We start from the raw sequence: 18,250 nt of genomic DNA, 5'->3' as shown, positions 1-18,250 counted from the left end.
CTTAGACGCAGGAATATTATACAACGTTTTTTTCTCTGAGATAAAAAGTCACTTCTTCCCACATTTAAAACAATAAGAATTGAACTACTTATTATAAAAGAAGAAGAAAAAGGGCCATGAAGCACTTGCTGTCTGGTCCTTCCGTGTAACCCCAGTGACGTTGGAAAGAGGAAGCGTCTCAGAGCCGGAGCTGTGCCGGGCGATCCCGCGCTGCTGCTGGCGTGTCCTCACCCGCTTATCTCCCCACTTCACCCACTCGTGGGGCATCTGCGTCCCAGAGCAGAGCTGCTGCCTCACAAGTCCTCTCTGGAGGGCTCCAGAGACAGCTGTGTGCACAGCACAGTGCTGGGGTCTCAGGTTTCCCATGGATTAACGCCCAAGCAGAGCATTCGCATCACTCCTGGAGGCTTCGCAGGGAATTCAGTTCAGATCCAGGTAAGTGCTGGCTGGTTGGACAGGAGTTTGCTGGGGCTGGCTCAGTGGGGTACTCCTTGATTTTGGCGTGGTTGATTTTGGGAATTCCACAGACAGCAGGAGAAAGTGATGTGAAGTTGTCCTCTGCCTCGTTGGCTTGATTTCATTGCTGACTCCAAAGCGTAGTTTTGCTTTAAATGGGTGAGGAACAGCGCTGCCAGGAGATAAGGGTGTTTGGATCTGGGATGGGCAGTTTGCTCACGGCAGCCCTTGGTTTATTAAGTCAATACCAACACTGACATGCAGCTCTGAATCACACCCAGCAGCAGCCTCTGCTCCCCTAAACCAGCCTGGAGATGTTTGGTTATGGGGAGAACCCAAACATTTGGAAACGGGCATCCTCAGAAGCAGCCTTTCAGTTACATATTAATGCAAATTCCAAGTAAATGCTGGTCATTTGCATAGGGACCTGCCTGGAGAGATGCCAGGAATGTGACTTGACTCATTTATTTGAGTGTGACCCTCAAATAAATGCCAACTCCTTTATAAGCACAGAAACCTCCGGTGTCCTCAGCTGGAAACTGAACTGGAAACAAAAGGGATGTGGAGCAAATACCAATGAAACCCCTCAAATTCATGGCATCTACCTACATGCAGGAGAGCCAGAAAATTCCAGCAGTGACCCTCCTCTGGTCTCTCTGAAATAATTGGGTATCCAGGTATGCATTAGGGACTGACAGAAAATTAAAAACCAAAGACTGTTAAAAAAATAAAGTAAAAGCTAAGTGTCCCATTTCTGGGTGTGCTGCTGTGTGTGATCCTTACAATTAAATTGCTGAAGAACCGGTTCTGGGTCAGGTTCATGTTCTCTAGTAAGTGTGACAGAGGGTAAAATGGGAATCTGTCACTTCAGGGCCACTTTCATTTGGAGGTTTAATAAAGATTAACACCTCTGAGGCTGTGTGCCACTGGCTGCTCAGTTTGTTACTGTTGCTCATGTTTTTGATCATAATTGTCAGAAATCTACAGTGGAACACCGACTGGCAGCTAAGGGGGTGCAAAACCTGGGTGAAATGCAAAAACTGTCAATGTTTTTTTCTTTAACTTTTCCCTCTGCTTAAAGAGGACCTGATGGGGTAGCTGGGCAAATGGGTGTTTCACTCCCATTGGTAATTACCCTTCTTAATTACTGCACATGCTGATCCCAGCCCCACCTGTGTCCAGTTCTTGCCTTCAGAAAAGTTCCACGTGAAGGCAGCTCATCCTGTGCTGTACACTTGGGTGTTTTTATCTGCTGAGCATGCTGAGATTGGTAATGCTCTGCTCTTCCCAGATTTATGGATGGAATTAGAGGAAGGTGAGAATATACCTCCAGCTGAGGTGTATTCTGAAGGTTGTGCAGCCCTGTGCTGGTGAGTACAGACAGAAATGATCAACTGGACTCTGCTGGGGCTTCGTATGTGGGGTTCTGTCTTTCTTTCATAGTTTTGTGGATTTTATTTTTCACTTGCTCTTCCTTTTTCAGTTTTCACCCCATGGAAAAGCCTGATTTTACGTATTTTATTTGAACTGTGCAAAACTGGAAGCTGAGAAAAAGAAAGAGGAACAGAGAATTATGCTACTGGTTTTAGTGGAGGGCTTGAGCAAACTGGGAGCAGAGTGCAATGAACTGGGACTGATGGCAGCTTTGAGTTTGGTCTAAACTCTGGAAAGGCAGTGCTCAGCGTTTCTGATTGCCTTTTTTGCATGTGTGCTTGGCAAATAGGAAAATTACTTTTTTTGAGACTGGCTTTATGCTTCCTGATGGATTTTCAGCAGGAAAAATAAAACCTTTCTTCATGGGCCTTGTGTTGGGGGGTGGGATCAGCTCCATCCCATGTTCCCATTCCCTGTCAGGTGCCGGCGTGTCCAGGGGGTTTTCCAGCTTGTGGTGTGTTAAAAGTCCCATGACTCATTCAAACCCATTTTTTTCCCTATTGCAATCCATCCAATGGGCCACCACATAAAAATTCTCTTTCCTATGGCCCCCCTGCCCCTGGGCTCCCTGTGAGACAGTGTGTGCAGCCTTGTGGGAGTCAGGGAGGTGGCTGGAGGGGACAGAGGTGTGCTGGCTGCTCAAACCCACGGCCCCAGCACAGGGACTTCAGCAGAAGCACTCACTGCTGACCTGTGAAGGAGCAATGTCTGGGAGATGCCTCTGGCTCTCCAAACTCCTCTGAGCGAGCCAGCTTCTGATTTACAGGAGTCACAAGCTGGGAGGAAACTAAAGCAGCAATAATCATTGATAAAACACTGCTTTTCCTTCACCAGCAGGGTTGAGTGCAGTTTTCTAACAAAATTTTGAATGGGAAAGTTTTGAAAGTTATAAGACAGCTCAGATACAAAAGAAAACAAGTGAAAGCAGCTGCATTATTGACCTCTGGGCAAGAAGTGGCTGTCTCAGCAGGACTGTAGGTGAATTTTGAGCATTTAAGAGCAGAAGCAGCAACTCCCTTATCTTGTTTGACCATCTCTCTACCAGTTGCAGTTTGTCCGGATATTTGTAAGTTTTTCAGCATGAATACCAGAATAAACTGTTCTGATCATCTAGTCTGACCTGCAGTGTCAGGCAAACCACAAGATTTATGGTTTCCTTGAAGCAGTGTAGCCTTTGGAAGGAAAAAAAACTCCTGTCTTTAATGAAAGCATTTTTAATGATGATGATTTTACTTTACCTGATGAAGGACTGGTTCATAGTTTGGGTTTGTGTCAAATTCAGCATAGCCTGGTACAGATTCTGACATGTAGGTGACATCCAAGAAAGCATTTTCACTTCACAAGAGTAACTTTCCAACAGTATGAACAAGGACGTGAGGAACTTGGAAAGTGGAATATTGCAAAAGCATGCAAAGAAGCTCATTCCTGTGATAATAAAATATTAAAGTGATGAGCTAATTCTGCACATTTTAACAGTGTAAGGGAACAAAGCTAGAGTTTAAATGAAAATATTCAAAACTAATACTCCCACTGCTTATAGGCACACGTAAGCTGACAGATTGTTTTAGATGCAGAGCATAACTGGAATACACAGAGCTAACATCAAGCAAAAAATAAGAATATAAGGAAAAATGCAGCTATAGAAACATATGTGTTTTATAGAAAGAGATTTTGTCGTGCCTTCTCTGTATGACATCATGTACAGACAGAGCAGCAATGAAGAACAAAAAAGGTGTTTACTAAAGCTAATAAGCAAAATAAATTCACAGGACAAAGAACATGGAATATTGTGAAAGAAGAAAACAGTAGCTCTGAGGATGATATATTTGCATATCTTTAACTAAAACAGAGGTGGAAAGAAGGGGGGAAGGTTGGAGCAGTGCTGGATCCAGGGACACAATGAGCAATGCAGAGTTGGTGTCATGCTGGGAAGCATGGGGTATCTCAGAAGCAAGGGAGATTTATACCAGATAAAGCCAAAATTATGCAATGACTAGCACAATTCCTACCCCCCTCCCCCCCTTAAAACCTGATTTAAAAATAAAACATTAGGAGGAACTTCAATTCAGAAACTGTTGTTTTTAATGTAAACAAGGGAACATGGGAACACAGAGATATGAAATCAGGGGAAAATGATTCAGAGAACAGGCACAGAAGTAGAGCAGTGTTATATTCTTGATATTCAGGGGGCTGGAGCAGTTCTTCTCTGGAGCCAGGCTGAAACAGTTGGGGTGCTCTGCCTGCAGAAGAGAAGGCTCCAGTGAGACCTTGGAGCCCTGTCCAGTGGCTAAAGGGGCTCCAGGAGAGCTGGAGAGGGATGGTGGACAAGAACATGGAGTCACAGGACAAGGGAGATCAGATTCAAACTGGCAGAGGGCATGTTCAGATTGGTAATTAGGAAAAATAAAAAAAAACTCCCCTGTGAGGTGGGGAGGCCCTGGCACAGGTTGCCCAGGGAAGCTGTGGCTGCCCTATCTCTGGAAATGTCCAAATAGGATGGGGCTGGAGCAACCTGGGATAGTGGAAGGTGTCCCTGCCCATGGCAGGGCTTGGAACTGCACGATCTTTATTGTTCCTTCCAGCTTGAACCATTCTATGTCCAGACCACATTATGAACTTTTACTAAAACTGGAAAAAATGCAGCTGCTTAATTTCAGCCAGCCCAGCCCTGCAAAGAGTAAAACATTTGTTACAGAGGCATCAACCAGCCTCACCTGTGGCTGATGTAGCCTCACTTGGGCTGAGTCATGGGTGTAAATGCCAGGAAAGGGCTGGTTTGGGAAGCGGGGTGGTGGTGGTTGTCTGCCCTGGGAGGTGATGGGGGCAGCAGGAAGGTTGGAGGCTGAAGAAAGAACTCTGGGGATGAATGGCCAGTGAGGCTGTGTGAAATAAAAAGTTGTTGAGGAGGAAGGACTGGCTGAAATCTGGAAATAGTTTCTGGTGAAGAAATGGGCTGGTGGGTGGCAAAAGGGGAAGGAGGTGCCAGCTGAATGGTGATGGGAGTGACAGCAACCTGACGTGCTCTGTGGCTCCCAAGGATTCCCCAAGGCTGAGCTGGGGAATTGCTTTTGGGAAGTGTTGAAGCATTCCTGGGGCTTGAGCAGTGAGGGTGCCAGCTCTGGGGATCAGGGCTCTGCAGAGGAGCCCTGGTGCAGCAGCAGGGTGCTGCAGTGGTGGCTGCCAGTCCTGAAAGGCAAAAAACCAGAGCTGAAGCGGCATCAGATGAGTCTGTGGCAGGCTGTGATGCTGCACAGGGGAGCTTGCTGCTCTTTTGAGGATAGAAATGTCACTGTGGGGACTGTTAGCAGGCGGCTTCTTTGCCTCATGAGATCCCATTAAACCTGGGAAATTCTGAGATGTCAACTGATGTGGTTGATGCTGGTGGGCAGAGCCCTGATCTCAGCAGGGCAGGAAGTACCCAAAGTGTTCACATTACAGGAAGCTAAAAATCTTTCAGCCTTGTGCTTAAGATCATTTATTTCCTCAAAAAAAAAAAAAATCCCTCATCCCAAAGGAATCATGAGGGGGTGTCTCAAGGTTTTTTGTGAAAGAGGAGCTGTTCCCTCACAGTGACACAAGGAAAAGCCTGTGATGAGCACCACCCAGCACAGTGAGAGGGGTATGTCTGGTGCAGGCTGATTCACAAGAACAGAGAGTTTTGACATTGCTGAAAGACAAAAAAAGAGTGGTGCATACTGATGGCTGTCACAGGAAAGACTCGCTCCTTTCAGCGCCTTGGTGCTGCAAAATACACTTTTTACAAGACAAAGGTCTCTTCTCAGGATTTTGAATGGCTGTTCCTTAGCTATTGACAAGCCAGGAGTTGGCAAAATAGGCTCTTCTTTCTTTTATGTAAGGTGATAAATATAAATGTCCTATGATAAATAGTCAATGGAATATAATAAGTTCTTACACAAGTAAATGTGTTTAATTTTGTTCCCAGACAACAGCGACAAAGGGATGTTGCACTGAATGCCTCGAAGTGATAGAGTTTCAGTAGTGAGAGGAAATGAGATCTTGTTTCTGAAAGGGAAGAGAGAGAGGCTTTGTGAATGAAGAACAAATCTGAAAGGTGCTGCTTCTTCCCTCTGTTTATGCTCTAATATCAATACAGGGAATAACAGTGGAAGCTGCAGCTGGAGAGGGCACTAGGGGTCACCCCTGTCTTATCTATGTCATCTGGATTTAATTCTGAAGTAAGATAAATAACATGACAGAAAACAAAGCCAGGCTATTCTGATTTCTTTTTCTTTCTTTCTTGGTTTTTTTTTTTTTTTTTTTTTTTTAATTGTGTGGGCCAGACAGCTTGCATTTAATTTCTTCATTTTCCCCTCCTGCCTGCCTTCTGTCTGTCTCTCCTTTAAAACAAAGCCCCAGGAAGCCAGTGGGTTGCAGCCAGGGAGGATGCTATAGATGCAGGGGACTTGCATCAAAATTCCCTCTGTGTGGGGAATTTATTTAGAGCAAAGGTCAGGCAATCACAAACACTAAGTCAGTCGGGCAGAATCACAGAGCAGCCTTGGCATGTTCCTGCAAGTACCGCAGAGCAAACTGATTACAGCCATGAATGGCTCCCTTGTAGTCCAGAGAGCAACTCCTGACACGTTTTCCTCTGCCTGCCCCAAAATCCTGTGCCTAAAGATCTTTCTCTCCCCTCTTCTTCCCCCCAACCAGACAAGTGTCCCTGACTTCTCATGCAACTGTATTTGATACCTGCATTTGGAGGATCTGGTGTCTGGGCTATGAAGAGAATTGCAAATTATCTTCTCTGAGATTTTTTTGACCTTGTGTCTAGGAAGCAACCACTTCTGTCAGCTGAATCTGCTGTCTGAGTGTTGGAATTGTGCATTTTAAGGTGTGATGCAATATGTCTAGGGAGGAAAAGTATTTCTTTATGGAGACAGATGATTTTTCTCAAGACAGACAGGCTTTCAGGCACACAAGATGTGATGAGGAGGCTGCACCCCCTACCAGCCTGCTTTTTTTTAGCTCTAGTAATTGATGTTGCAAGATGCAGATCCCCTTTTCTCTGTAGATAAATTATGGTAAATTGTGGTGGGTTTTGTCGCATGATGTGGCGGAAGTTGAAAGTTCACGAGAACTTGAGAACTTAAAAACTGACCTGTCAATTTATTGAAAGAATCAGCTGCCAGGAGCTGGGAAACTACAAAAACAGAACTTCTGTCTTGGAAAATCCCTTTCCTGCAGATCCCTGGAGTCAGGAAGAGCTGCAGAGAAACTTCCCCATAACCATGCCCCGCTTGTATGCTCCTTTCCAAGCACCAGTTATAATTCCCTTGGGATGACACCCTGGGGTTGGGTGGTGTTAACCTGCCCTGCCACACAAGAGCAGAGACACATTCCTGGATCATCACAGGGATGATAAATCTGCTTGGAGCGCGTTACTGTAGGGGCAGTTTCCGGAGCAGTGCGAGGGCAGATCCAGACTCTCCACCCGAGCTGTGCTGGTGGCAGCACACACAGGACACCTCTGTCCCTGTCACTGCTCCTGCCAGCTCCAGGCCTGGCCATCAGCTGCCTCCTAGCTCAGAGCTGGTTCAGGGTCAGTTCAGGTATCCGTGGGCTGCAGCAAAGCTACCACCCAAAGGTGGGGGAGTGCTCTCGCTCCCTGTTTTAGGGTTTTATGTAACATCCAGCTTATATAAGCCTTTGTCTGTTAACAAAATGGGTGGAGCGTGTCTCGCTTGGATTCCTGCTAAAGAAACGCTCATTACTTAACGCTTACTCAAGTGCTCATTACATACTTTAAGAATAATTTACTTAGTTCCTTTCCTGTTGCTAATAATAACACGGCGACTTGACAACCTGTTATGGACAAATGATAAAACATGTAATTCTCCATTCAACGAAGTGCACCTTGGAATAAATGAGAAGCAGTGATGTTCAGGTAGACGAGGGGAAACTGAGACATGCCCCAGAGGTACTTAATGGGAAAATAAGGCATTGCCCAGAGGCAGAGAGTGGAAGAATGAGGCATACCCCAAACCCTGACCCTAGACTGTGTATTGCTTTCTTCTTGCTGCCTCCTGGCAGGAGACAGCTTTAGGGTGCTGGTAGAGGAGGAAGGATGTTCTGGCCTTGCCAGGATGGTTTGGCCTGTAAGATGTGCCTGGGGACACAGCACAATCCTTGTTGGTAGCACAATCCTCCTCTTCAGGGGTTCCACCCAGCATTGTTTTCCACGTGGAGGGAAAAGGGAGGGGTGGGCAGGCAGCAGCACAAAACTCTGCAGCCCATGTCCTCATCCCAAAGTTGATTTGGACCCCAGGGAAGTCCCACTGGTCTCTGTCATTAATTAAACACCTTTCCAGATCCAGAGTTCTGTCCTCCAGCGGGAAGAGGTGGGTTGTATCCTGCTGTGTGGGAATGGTAAGGCATTAAAAGCTGTCAGATAGCCAGACCCCGTGGTAGAGAGGACAACATAAATTGTTTTCAGAAGAACTTGTTGAGCTCACTCAAACCTGGCATTCACGTTCCTGCAGGGCTTTAAATAGAAAGAGAGAGTGTGTCTGAGCTCACACCATACGGAGCTGGTTTGCAGTCTCTCCTTCCTCCAGATCCTGTGCTTCAGCTACTGACGTGCTTGGCATTCCTTGAAGTTTTGTGAATTGCGTCAAAAAAAACCACCCCAATCCTCCTTTTTATTTTATTTTATTTTCCCCCTTCTTTTTCCCCCTTAAAGCCTTGCTTTTCCCTGCAGCCCTGTCGCTGTCCCTGCACCGCTGCTCGGGGCAGCTGCCACACGGTGGCATCCAGGTATCTGCGGAACGATGCTCCAGTGAGGAAAAGGGAGGGACAGCTTGGATTCGAGCATTTCCTGCCCAAAACCAAGTTTGTGATACCAGAAATACGTATTATTTTAGTTCTGAGGCGCATTTCTATCCCCTGAGGCTCTGAAGGGGTGATACAGAGGGGAGATGCGCTGCTGCTGGGAAAATCAAACTAGATGCAGTATCTCATGTATTATTCAATATATTTTTTTTTCTTCTCCTTTTTTTAGTTATTTTTTTTTTAGAGTTAAGTTTTTAATTTACCACTTTCATCCACACCCCCCCCCCCCTCGCCGAGAGAAGGAAAAAAGCCCCAACCAAACCCAAACAACAAGAGCATTGTTTGTGTTTCCATGGGAATTCTGTGAGAGGAGAAGGGTGTGAAAGAAAACTAAAATATTGTGGCCAAATCTGATAAGGTTTGGATCCTGAGCAGCCCCTAGGGTTGTCTTGTAGCAAGCAAAGTCCAGGGGTCCCACTGTCCCCTGACTGTGCAGGGGGGTTGCTGCTGTGTCTTGGGAGGTATTACACTGCTGTGGAATTTTGCCAGAAAAAGCAGTTTTTATGGGAGAAGACAAGACTACAACTCCCAGGAGGCACCGTGGCCCAGTCAGGCACTTGATGCTGAAGTGCCTTCAAACAAAACTTCCTCCCCTGCCTGTTCCCTCAGAGTTAGAAGGACAATAGTGGTCCTTGAAGGGAAGAGGAGGAAAAAAAGTACTTGGCAATGTGATTTCTATAAGCAACCCTGCCTTTTCCTTTTGGAATACTGGTCTTATGGGACAAAACAGTAATTTTTTTATTTTTTTTTTTATCTTAGGGGGCTGCAGAATCACTGTGCTGTAGGGCACAAAAGCCTTTGCTCTGTAGTCAGGACATCTTCAGCAGAGGCTGGGGAGTAAACCCTCATCTCACCAAGGGTGATACAGCTCATTCGTCCCTCCCCTGGGGCTCTGCAGGCTCCTTCCCAAATGTGACCCAGCTAGGGGAAAAACAACTCCTTATTTTTTCCCCTGGTTTCCCTCTGGTCCCCACGGCTTTGCAGAGTCACCAACATGACCCACACTTGGTGTCAGGGAGTCCCTGTGTGGCCAAAGGGGAACTGTAAGGAGAAAAAAGGCCTTTTCAATGGCTATAGGTAGGAAAGATGCTCCAGGCTCCACCCTGGCATTGGATGTTTTTTCTTATTTTTCCATCTTTGATGTGTGGGTTGCTGAGAACTGTGTCAGGAGCACAGGGCTGGGGAATAGCCCATTATTGGTGGCACTGTGAATAACACAGGGCTGGGGTTTGTGCTGGTGTATCTGGGCTCATTTAACAAAGGAAAAGCAAATAGGTGATAAAAAATGTCTATGGGTAAAACCATCTATTTAGATGACACCTGTGTTCAGCATGTCAGATTCCTGATGTGGCTCTGCTGAGATCCTTCCTGCAGTGACACCTGTGTTCAGCATGTCAGACAGATTCCTGATGTGGCTCTGCTGAGATCCTTCCTGCACTCAAACCCATTGGCAAAACTGCTTTTTGCCACAGAGGAAGGAGAGAGTGTTTTTCAGGTTGTGAAAAAATGTTTTGAGATGTTTGGAGAAGGTGACGCTTCTTTCTGCTGTCACATGTTCACTCCAGCCTGCTCTTAGTTTGGCATTTATTTTTCCCCTTTTTATTCCCCCTTAAAGCCTTGTCTTGTTTGGCATTTCTCTAGTGTCCTGCAGCTCTCTGGTCCTCCCCCTTCTCCCTGCGTTGTGATGTCAAGTGGTGACTGAGATTGAAGACAATGTCCTATTTTAAAAGAATGCCTGTTTCTTTTCCTGCATTTTCTTTCAGCTGGTGGATTGGGTTTGGTGTGCAGCAGCATAGGCTTTCAGTTCACCAACAGCCCTTCTGCAGATGTCTCTTACATGCTGCTTTTGGCCACCTCACTGCGCACAGAAGTGAAAATTTTTAGAGAGAAGGAAAAAATATGAAGTACAACTAAATAATAATAAAAAAGATTGCTAATATCAGCATCTTAGTTTTACAGACTGCAGCAGCCTCAATCCCTGACTGTCAGTCAGAGCATTTTTTGCACCAGAGCCTCACCTTAAATAAGAAAACTTCACACCCCTGTGATGACACCAGGCATCCTCTGAGGGATGTGAGGAAGTTCCTGAAGTATGAAAAGCAGGTGGGAGAGAACCAAAGAAACTCCCGACAGAAAATACTGTGCCTCTCAGAGCTCAAGACATTTTTGAGGGTTTGTGCCAAGTGTCCATTTAATGAATTGCCTCTGGGACAGGGAAGGTTCTGGGAAGTGTAGAAAGCCACTAATGGGACATGGGCACAGAGAGTGGTGCTTCTGCTCTGCTGTGGTGCTACAAAGGGGGAAATTGTGCAAAGTAGAAGCCAAAATGCTCACCTACACTGTCCACTCTCTTCTGCTACTAGTCTAGCCCTGCTCACTGCCAACATAAACCTACAGCAGGGAGATTAAATATGCATTAAGTGAGCTAAGGTTTATGGATTTGGAAAGATTTGCCAGAAATCAACCAGTCACATAGGGGATGAACACTGAAATGAACTCTGGGCAGGAGGGAAGGGGTTTGTTTGCAGACAAAGTTGTGTTTCTCTGTGTCTGCTATGTCCCTGCTCTGCATCAACACACGTGGAGAGGTGTGCAGAGATGGGAGGTGGCAGAGGTCCCCTGCAGCCCTCTGTCCTCCTGCCCCAGGGAGCTGGGTGGTTACAGAGGTGTGTCCAGAGAGAAGGCAGAGACTGGGCATCCTGGGCAGGTGGGTGCCCTGAGGATGCTCCCTGTGCTGTCTCTCCACTCATTCCTATTCCATACTTTAGCATGAAACCTCTCTGCAGTGTGGGGTAACGTGCCTGTCTGGAACATGGCTCTGCCTACTCTTTGGGGTGGAAATGGCAGTGATATAGGGCATCTTGGAATATTTCCATTGCCTTGCGGTGTTCCACCCCAGCTTCCTCTCTTGCTTTGTTCTCTCCTGACACTGAGTGCCACAAATGTCTGTGCTGACTTTTTCCTTGCTCAGTGCAGCCAGCACTGCTGAGCCACCTTGACTCACAGCTCTCCACTGATGCTGAATGGGGCAGTGTGTGAGCCCAGCCCCATGAGCTGAAGGAAGCCGTGTTGCAATGCAAGTGGGAACCCACCTTAGATTTCCAAGTTTGATTTTAGGTGTGAAGCACATCACTCACTCTGTTTTGTTAAGGTGTTGGTAAGCCAAGTCACAGTAAACCCAGTGTAAACGAGATGAGCCAGTGTGTTACACGTGTGCCTATAAACAAGGCAGGCTCTGGTGGAGAATGTGATGCTTCAATATTGTACTGTCAGAGTAGGGGATAGGGGCTGCCTCTGAACCAGCAGTCATCAAAGTTGGGTTATTTATCTCATCTACATTTAAGGACTGTTGTTCAGTTCTTCGGGATTTAAAGAAATAAAAATTAAAATCATTTAAGGAAGAAAAATATCCTAATAACCATGCTGAAGTCTTGCTGTAGATATAGAAATGGAATCAAAGTGAGTTTGCTGGAAGAAATCACCAAGATCTCCCTGTACAGCCTCAGCAGTGAGAGCTGCAGTGCTGCAGACAGATTTTGGGCGTTTCACCAGCAGCACTCAGGGCTGGGTTAAAGCTGGAACCTGCTGGGAATTTTGCTTATCCGCATGCCAGTTCAATGCTTCTGCAAGCAGAAAAATTTTCTCTCTCGCTAAAAAATCTGCTCCTTGCATATTAAAAAGGGCATATGGGAAGTAACATGGTAAACGCAGCATGTATAGGGGAGGACAGCTCGGATCCAAACAGCACCGGACTGTAATTATTGGGCTGTCTTATGCTGAAAAAAGCATCGCGTGTACAATTAATAACTGTTAATTTGCACAGGCTTTTTCAGTCTGTTTCCCTGGTCAAACGCAGTTTCTCGGTGACGGTGGGGAACGCTGGCTTCTCCCTCCTGGAGTGTCCGGGCAGGAAGGGGAGAACCGTGCTCCCTGTGGAAGCGGCACTCGCAGCGCGCAGCAACCTCAACTCCCCACCGCCCGCTGCAAAGTTGGGCTGAAATAACCGAGTTACTCCCCTTTAGCTTACTCTGCGCTTCCCTCGGCTCCTCACGCCCACCGGGGCGGGGCGGGGGGTGCCCGTTCCTCCCCTGGTCCGTGTCCCGGTCCCGGCAGCGGCCGCGGTGCCCTCAGCGGGGGCGGGCGCGGGGCGGGCCCGGGGGCCGGGCCTGGGCAGCGCGCCCAGAGCCAGCGGGCGGGGCCGGTGTAGGGAGGATCCTTGGGGTTGCTTCTCCGGCTCCTGGTGCCCCGCGAGAGCGACGGGACCCGGCTGGCTCTGACGGCACCCGGCTGGCTCTGACGGCACCATGGGGCACCCGCGGCCGCGGGGGCCGGAGGTGGGTGCGGGCGGGTGCGGCCGCGGGGCTGCCCCGGAGCGGGCGCCCGGCCCGGGGCACTGCGGCGACTTCAGCGCAGGGCGTCTGTTTTCAAGTGAATTCCTTGCCCGGGCTCTTTGCTGGGGCAGACTTTGCTGCGGGGAGGTGTTTGTCGCCTGTCGGACACACTCGGGATGGTTTACGCGTTTTCCGTGCTGTGAAGTGGGTGGGTTTGGGTCGGTGCGGTCCTGCCCTGTGGTCAGCGCGGGCCGCTGGGTTGGGAAACTCGGCGATGTGGTGAACTTCAGTGTCCCCGGCACTGGTGAAGCCGTGACCCTGCCACGTCCCTTCCGCACCCGCCGTTCTTGGGTTATGGGAAAACCCTGAGAGTTACTGAAGGTACTGACACAACCCTTTCTGCCGAGCTGCTGGGTGGGTTTCTTGCAATGGAAGCCTTTTCTGCCTGTTGCTGGTTTTCTTTATTTGGCGTGATGCTCTCTAGAAATCTTCAGCCCCAAGGTGCCTCCGGTCCGAGCTGGACCGTGGTTCAAGTCAGTGCAGCTCCATTGGCTTTGGAAGAGTTTCCCGGGCTGACAGGGCTCTCTGCACCCAGGACAATGCCCACTGTGTGCCCAGGTCTGCGTGATCCCCTCATCCCTCCTTTCAGTAAATCTGCACGATGCCTCTCCACTGGGGCTGTATGGGGATAGGCACCAGCAGTTGGACTGGGTGGATGAAGCTCTGCTGATTTGGCACTGGTGGAAGATGGTGAGTGTGGATGTCATGGCAAGGCTGGTGTGGCTGCTGGGACAAAAGCTCCCTGTTTGCGTACGGCGCTGTGTTTTGAGATGCCTGTGTTTGCAGCTCGAAGGGTGGGAGCTCTCTGTTGAGTGTCTTTAATCACTCAAGAATTCGTGTTTTCCCTCCCGTGCCGTCTTTACCATTTGATAAGCGTGAGCTCGTGCCAGAGGCTCGCAGGTAACCAGGGAACTTAATTTCCAACCACCTCATGATGCTCACAGGAGCGTTAGCCCTGTGACTTGGATCTCATGGCCAAATCCTGCCCAGCTTAGGCAGAAGTTGGAAAGCTCTGAGTTTGAGTCTGTGGGCTCCCCTTCCTTTGCTGCTTGAGAGCCCTTTTCTCAGGGTCACTGTTACCCTGTGATGCTGGGATCCCTGAGCTGGGCTCGTGGGGTTGCTGCAGAGATTCCCCCCAACAGTCCCCGATGTTCACCTGCCATGACCTTGCCTGCGGCTGAAAGAGGCCCTTCCTCCTGTCCTTCTGCCATGAGGTAGCACTAAGCCTGTAAAGTCAGATTTTTTGTAGTGGGAAAGTGTGTCTGGCCTCCCTCAGGCCTGGGGGTGCAGCACATGGGTGACATCCCACGGTGTCCCCATCACTCATCTTGGTGCCGGGTTTGCTGGCTGGGATACTGAGCCCTGGATCTGCTCTCCCCTCTGGAGAGGAGGCCAGCCCCAGGCTTGGTCAGAGCTCCCTGTGGGACAGGGCCAAGGTCAGATCACTCTGAAAAACCTGTTAAAATTTACAGAGATTGCTGTGGACTCTGCTTCAGCCGACTGAATGCAAGTTTATTGAGAGGTACAGTGATTGAATTTGGTTTTGCCAAGATTTAACTTTCCTAAGAAGAGAAGATTGTAGGGGTTCACTTACATACTCATTTGCATTTTTATTTTGTCTTGATATATATAACATCATTCTTTTCAGGATTATTGAAAATTAGGGTTTGAGGCTCTGATCTTCCTGGAAAAGACTTAATAAATTCACTTTTCCTGGAGGCCATGATGCTCTTCTTATTTTGAGAGGGTTGAACTCCCCCCATAGAAAATGCTGTTGTTGACAGGTGCCTCCTGAACTCTCTCAGCTAAGAGAGTGTGCTGGTATCAGAATTGCATGTTCTTTAAACTGCTGATGATGCTGTTTCACGTGTGTGAATGAAATTATATGTACTAGGTAGGTGATCATTGCTGGTGAAATTAATCTTTCACAACGTGGGCTGCGGTCTTGTGCCCCTCCTAGAAATTTTTATTACTCTTTATAGTAGCAAAGTGTGTAAAGGGTTGTGTCATTTTGACTTTGTTATTCCTGTAAGTTAGGAAGTGTTCTTGAGACTGCAGGTGTGTCTGTGGTGGAGGAAAGATGTTTTAAGGGAGTGGGTTTTGTCTCCAGCAGTGATTTGAGAAATCTCTTACATGATTAAGTGAAATTTCAGCCAGTTGAACTTGGGTTTTACAGTTATTCCTTCTCTGAAAATGGATTTAAAGCAGGTTATCAAACCTTCAGGGAAAGAAATTTCAGGGGAATGCACTTAAGTGTTGGCATTACCACAAGTGTTATTCCTTGAAATGACATAATAAGGAAGATATCAGTTACTAATGTTCATAGAGGCTTCTGGTTTTATCTTCTCTCTGTCTGTACCCTGTGAATACATCAAAGGGGAAACTCAGGGACTGAAATTGCTGGAGTTTTGCAGGAAGCCATCGTGGTCCATGAGGAGCAGCACCTTTCTGATGCCTTTTTGCAAACAGGTGGTTCCTTAATTTCATGGTGGAACAGCTATTTTGCAGCAAGTGATTTATAATAATAATTAAAAAAAAAAACCTTTAGTGAGAATCAGCATTGGCCAGTGGCCCTATATCTGTGTGTAACAGAGCTGAAAAAGCAATTTGATTTTCTTCTGGAGAGTCTGATGTCGGCACCTGGTCTTGGCTAAGGGTGAGGAAGGAGGAGGGTGAGAGCAAACCCCTACATGCCTTTTCCTCCTATTGTCTGACTGGCAGTTATTTGATGATGTGTTCTTAACTTGCTCTCACATGCCCTGTACCTTGGAGGCTCCTGCAGGGACTGAGATTTGGTCATGATGATTTGCCTGATGGGAGTTGCGGCTCTGTCTTTTTTTTCCTTTTCCTTCCCAGCCTTTTTTTGGATTTTTTTTTTGCCAAAATAAGGGCTTTTTCAGTCCATATTTAGGTTCTGCTTGCTGTGCTTCTTCTGCCCTCTGAGAGGTGGGATGTGTGTGCAGCTTGTGTCTGGCTTCTTTGCTCCCACCTATGCAGTGCCAGACCTCAGCTCTGCTGAGCTGCAGAACAGAGAGAGACAGATAGTGTCAATTCAATTTTTTGTGTGTTTTAGATATATAAATAAGTTTTTAACGGATATTTAGCCAGGTACACCTACCCTGTCCCTCACTTCCATGGACTTGTGATCATCTGATACATGTACATACCAGCTCTGCATGTACAGACACTGTGGAAGGCAGAAAGTGGTGGAGGGACTGATGGAAAAAGCTCCATTTGCAAGGTTTTATTTACAAAATATTTGCCATGTTGCTCCCTCACCTGCTTGACACAGGGCATCCAGGGTGGCACAGGGCAGTCATGGCCCTTGTGATGGGACACTCACCCTTACCCTGGCTTCTCTGCAGGGGGGAACAAACAGGAGTGAAATGTGGTTTTGAAGATCATTAATTTTATATTTATATATATATATATTTTTTGTCTTTGGAATTTAGAGTTTTCTCTGTTTCCATGCAGTAGCAGTGGGAGCATCGTGTGCCGTCGCCACTGCCCCGAGCACTTTGCACATCCCTCGCTCCTCGTGCCCACGCGCTGTGCTGGCATTTAGTGATTTCTGGATCCTTCAAGCAGATAAACACCAAAACCTGGGGGTTTACATAACAAAGTGGGAGTGGGGCTCATGTCTGTCAGACAGCTCCGGCCCCCAGGCACCCATCTGCTGGTGTGGAGAGGGGGAGAAGCTGTCTGGTGGCTGCTGCTCCCACACTGGAGAGCTGGGATCCCAAAGGAGCTGGGATGGCACCAGGCAGAGAGGAAGCCACACACCCCAGAAGGGAGGCCAGTTTTGTCTCAGAGAATAAAACCTTCTGTTTAAAAACAGTTGTGGCTCACACTGGTCTAAATAGATGCAGGTCAGGGCAATCTTGCTGAAAAAGGGTCAGGGAACGGGGTGGGCCAAGTGCCAGAGGATCTGCTGCAGCGAGCGTGGTATCAGCTCAGCAAGGGTGACAGCCTGCCCATGGCTTGTTGCCAAAACAATATGTGGGGCTTTAATATCAAGGTAATTACCTGACCTAGTCTTACTGGGCTACCACGCTTGCTTGGATGCCAGTAAAAGTGTCTGAGCTTAGGGCTGGGTGGAAATAAACCCTGGCACTCAGGCTGTGCCCATCTGTGCCAAGTCGCACTGGAGCCGGTGTTGGCTGTGTGTGGTGTTCGTACCTTTGTGCTCTTTGGTTTTCTGCTATTTGTTTGCCCTTAAATCTTCCCTTTTGCTCCCTGGGGACACAGAGTGGACCACATTGAGCTCCATCAAATAAAATGATGCTACACCTCCAGTAGGATTTGACAGCAAAGTAGACAGTTTGCATTAGTTACCTTAGTGTAATAGCACTGGCCCTTCCTCCTCTATCCTGTTTTCTGTGGCAGAGGAGGAATAGATAAAATAAATTATTTTCTGCCCTAAGGAACTCACTGTTTAGGGAGAAAGGCTGTAATAAAAGGGCAGGTGTAATAAAAAGGTGGATAGTTGTGGGGTGCACATTTTGCAGAAATGAGCAAAGAGCACCCCTCCACTGTCCACCCATGGAAAGCCTCTGGGAGAGGAGCTACAGGGCTGAGGATGAGAAACCTCATCAGTATTGGCAGATTCACTTGACAGAAGGAGACTTTCTGTCTGGGTGGGGGTGTCCTGTGCACACTATACTGGCAGCAGCAAGTATTCAGAATATTCATGGTGTTGAGATCTATTTTCCTGGCTTGCACCTGCTGGTGAAGAAAGAATTAAACTGCATTTCCTGGATTGCGTTTTTCAGGTCAGGCTGTGAGCGGGCCTGATTCCTGTCTTACGTTTTTCTTTCTGCTGGTGCAGTGAGCCCTCGTGTGCAGCCTTCACATGAGGGCTCTTTTTTGCAAGAAATAAGATAAACCTACTGATAAACACTGGTAGCAAGATCCCAGTGAGCTGGAGGCGCTTTACATCTTCTTCCCCAGGGCTGGAGAAGGTGATCCTGGCACAGAGGGTCCTCTCTTCTCTGAGCAAATGTTCCAGGGCACAGAGACAAAAGGCAGTGCCTGGCAGACAATGTCCCACAGAGCAGTGCTCTGACAGCCTCTGTCCCAGCCTGTGCAAGTGGCTGATTCAGAGCCAGTTGCAGTTT

At 47.7% G+C, this 18,250-nt stretch overlaps 1 protein-coding gene across 1 annotated transcript in view; it reads left to right on the top strand.

The window, feature by feature from the left end:
• Positions 1–12,921: 12,921 nt before the first annotated feature.
• PLD1 (phospholipase D1) overlaps positions 12,922–18,250 on the top strand; it is a 61,991-nt gene continuing 56,662 nt past the window's right edge. Inside the window, exon 1 of the mRNA XM_041467803.1 lies at positions 12,922–13,076. The gene's annotated coding sequence lies outside the window, so the exon portion shown is untranslated. The remainder of the gene's footprint in view (positions 13,077–18,250) is intronic.

Source organism: Pyrgilauda ruficollis, unplaced genomic scaffold, assembly GCF_017590135.1.
Source record: "Pyrgilauda ruficollis isolate IOZ18807 unplaced genomic scaffold, ASM1759013v1 scaffold21, whole genome shotgun sequence".
NCBI lineage: Eukaryota > Metazoa > Chordata > Aves > Passeriformes > Passeridae > Pyrgilauda > Pyrgilauda ruficollis.
The sequence above is the reverse complement of the archived record's forward strand: the minus strand, read 5'-3'. Positions and strand labels throughout refer to the sequence as shown.